We start from the raw sequence: 4,123 nt of genomic DNA on the forward strand, positions 1-4,123 counted from the left end.
TAATCTGCAAAATGAAATTCTGCAGCATTATGCAACTCAACCCCCAATTACCAATTCTAACTATTTTTCCCAACTTCTAACACTTCTAAATTGTATTATATACCTAATTATACTCGTCTAAGTGATTGTAAACCTCCCTAATATCAATCTAAAGTGTTTATGAACCGATTTACATTTCAAAACTACAAATCTCTCAACTTAAAAACCCAAATCCAATTATATCAATTTTGACATTACTTTGAACCACTTAGGGACTCAAATAAATCCCAAAGACTTGTCTAAACTATCCCAACAGACCAATACAACCCTTAAACCCTAGTTCTCATTTTGACTACCTCACTTTCTCTAAGTTAACTTAAAACAAGCCTAATTCATTCTAAACCATAACAAGGTACCTAGTTCAGAAACAATCTTATTACCACAAATTTTTAACATTTTACATAGCCAAGAAGCACACGAACATCATTCAAATCAGTTTATTTTCATAGTTCATCTATACAAAAATAAAACTTTCACAACAAGCACATTCGTTATAACTACCATTTCAACAATTCAACATATTTTATATGTAACTAGCATATTCCTAGCGCATACACCTAATAATTCACTGAAAATAAATAAAAATTTAGCTTCCCTTACCTCAGAATTATACTGCTCAACTCACCGAAAGATCCAATCGTACCTTGCACCACAAGGAAACTCTTGGAACACCTACATGTCACCGGTTGATGATAGGAAACAACTCTTAAAACCTAAATTGAGCTAGAAATTGAAGGGAGAAATTGCTAAATACATGCAAGACATAACTGTTACATGATCACAGTCCAAAAATGCAAGGAGAAAAAGAAAAATGACTTACCGGCTAGAAATAAGAAACTGAGCAGTAGGAAATGTAGCTCTCAATGCCAGAATCGCCTAAGCTCCTCCTGATCGTTGAACAGATCGCTCAGTAATGAGGAAATCTAGAGAGAAGGCAAAGAAAGAGCAGAGAATAATGTTTTAGAGAGATGAAATGTTTAATATAATGAAGAAAGCTTTAGAAAGTTCTATTTATATTATAAAATTATTTTTAAAGAAAATACTCGTCTCATTATTTTAATACACCTAACCATGGTTATCGAACTCGCAAGTTAACTCGTTAACTCGGTTGAGTTTACGAGTTCACTCGGTGCTTTCGAGTTAACTCGTGAGCAAACTCGTTTTTGAGGTGGGATCGGTAGAATTGGTGATGAGCTCGTTTAACTCGCCTAAAATCGCAAGTTGAGTTTCTATTTTGAAAGTTTGAGAAGAATTTTTTTTAGGCTTTTAGAGCTTTCGTTAAACTAAATCACTCACTGCATTCGTTCTCACTGTTCATCTCCTTGTTCAATCTCATCGTTCCATCTCGCCTCTGTCGTGCCATCGTTCGATCTTGCCTTCGTTCGTGTCGTTCATGCTGTCGTCGTTGATCTCGCCATCGATCTGGTGGTCGATGCCATCGATCTGCCGTCAATCTCGTCTTCAAGCTTCATTTGCTTGTGGTTGTTGTGTACTCGCGGCCACCGCTACTCTGCTGGAGTGAAGTTTTCTTTTAACTTTACCAAAAAAACCCTAAATGACATTGTTTGTCCTTTTATTAAAGAAATTAAATGGATATGGTTTTATTAAAGAAACGAAATTCAATTTACTATTTGCTTTTCTGTCTTTTTCGCCAATGAATATTTAATGATAAAAATAAAGTTGAGTCCTCTTCTGCCAATCATTTACTTTCCATGTTGAACTTTTGGGTCAAGTTAAACTTTTGGGTCAACTTGTTCTTTTATGTATATATTCAAATAAATTATGACAAAAAAATAATAATATTAAAGAAAAGTATTTAAATATATATATATATATATATATAATATGATAAACTAATAATTATAAAATATTATAAAAATAAAAACATTATTTATAATATTGTAAATATTAAACCGTTATATTATTTATAAATATTTTAAAATATTTTTATATAAAGTAAACTCTTACAATTTACTATTCGAGTTTACGATCCGAGTTTACGAAGCTTTCACGAGTTTACGTAAACTCTCGAGTTTAACAACCTTGCACCTAACTACTATATAAACTCTATTTTATATGTTTTTACAGAGTCTAAATGTAATTTAATAAAATATAATATCTTATCCATTATTACAAAAAGTTATATAATAAAATAAAATGAATCGTAGACAACTTGGTGGATGTAGTAAATAAAACAGATTTAGGTTCTAAGATTTTCTCATTATAAATGATCAAAAAGTGTGAGAGAGAAAAAAAGTGAAAAGATAATTGGAAAAAATAAGATTAGAGAACACATAAATCGGAGATATTGTCATTTTGTCTCTCATGAGTCAAAGTTAATATTTTCCTCTCATGATTTATGTGAATGAATGACAATCATAAATTTTAAGATTTCTAATATGGTTTTCTGGAATTAAATTAGGAATGAATGAAAACTACTATAATTTATATCAAAATCAATATATAACAAAGTTTGTGATAAAAAAATTATTTTCAAGCTTACAGGGATTACAACCACATATAACCATTTTTATATTACAAAAGCATCTAATAATTTACCGTAAAACTAACATAGGAGTAATTACCGTATAAAAAAAAAAAGATTAAAAAGTGAATTAGATACAACCAGTGATTTTTTTTATAGCATATTTAAAAAAGGATGAAATATATTTGGATTTCACTAAATTTGAGTTTTAGTTTCTTTAGAAAAAGTTATTTTCTGAGTCTATGTAATTTTACTTTACACCGCTTTTTTGTTAGTAGTTTATATAATGTGTTATAGAATGACAAATAATAATTTAAATAACGTTCCAAAGGTAAAGAGTAGTATTTGAAAATTAAAATAATACAATAAAAGTAAAAATAGATAAAAAAAATTAGAAAGGTTGAAATGAAACCTTAAAAAAATATTTAATCAAAATAAAAATTAACAGAGTAAAACTTATTTTGATCCTTCCAACACTAGTTTTCAACACACGCGAGAGATTAGTTCACTTTTACTATGTTATGTGAGAAATATTATTTGACGTACGTTAATTTTTTTACTTCTGAATTTTTCTTGTTTCTAATGATATTAACATAAATTTTTTACTTCTGAATTTTTCTTGCTTTTAATGATATTAACATAATTTTTTTACTTCTGAATTTTTCTTGCTTCTAATGATATTAAGATTTTTTTATATTTACTTTAATTGAACATTATATTACTTTCAAACTTCTATTTAATGCAATGTGTTCAAACCAGATTTTTTCATCAATAGAGTGTAATTTAAGGTCCTTCTATTTTTGGGTTAATGGGTTAAAATATAAAATGTGTGACATCTCAAATATATAACATATATTTATATAAGGACGTCAACATAGATAATATTGGAAAACAGTTCAGATAAGAAATTAGAATATTAAAATTACAATCATTCAAATTAACTCCAGAATTTAAAACTTTAAAGATGAAGTACCTTAAATGACATAATCTGAGTACTAGAGTGTTTCAAGGTAATACAACTTAGTTAAGAAATCCTAAAGGAACTAAGTTACAGCATCAGCATCCTCAAGCTCTTGCTTCGGGGAACCTCCTCAACATCTGCTCACATCCAAGTGGATGATCATCGCAAAGGAAAACAAACACAAACACAAACATGACACAAACACAAATAAATGCAAAGGTGAGCTAATTATATAAAAATAAAAACATGCAATTATATTCACATGTACATATTGTATTCCACTCAAGCAGAGCACATACAAGCAAAGCAATATATATAACACAGATCCTGCATGTTATCTTCTAGACCTGACTCGTCCAGACTTTAGAATGATAGTCGAGCTATGGCAAGCCATGCACCCGTGGTGGTTTGTGATACTTAGGCTTCCCCTCCTTGGGCTCTCCCGCCCTGCCACACTCACGAGGTTAGTCTGTTTCGCACCCTGGAGCATGATGGAAGCCTCTAAGACTAAGACCTCCTGCTACTCCTCACCACATGGTCAGCCTTCTCTACATGAGAAGAAGGACCATTGGAGCGTCAGGAAGACCCCCAAGATTGAGCTCCTACTTTCATTCTAAAACACTAAGAATCTCACCGAG

General features: G+C 30.6%; 1 long non-coding RNA gene across 1 annotated transcript; it reads right to left on the bottom strand.

The window, feature by feature from the left end:
* Positions 1–628: 628 nt before the first annotated feature.
* On the bottom strand, positions 629–1,533 carry LOC111241609. The gene is made up of 3 exons (XR_002667631.1): positions 1,336–1,533; positions 860–962; positions 629–711 (listed from the first exon to the last, which is right to left on the bottom strand). It is a non-coding gene; the product is annotated as an uncharacterized LOC111241609 (long non-coding RNA).
* Between the last annotated feature and the right edge of the window lie 2,590 nt (positions 1,534–4,123).

Source organism: Vigna radiata, chromosome 5 (genome assembly GCF_000741045.1).
Source record: "Vigna radiata var. radiata cultivar VC1973A chromosome 5, Vradiata_ver6, whole genome shotgun sequence".
Classification (NCBI taxonomy): domain Eukaryota; kingdom Viridiplantae; phylum Streptophyta; class Magnoliopsida; order Fabales; family Fabaceae; genus Vigna; species Vigna radiata.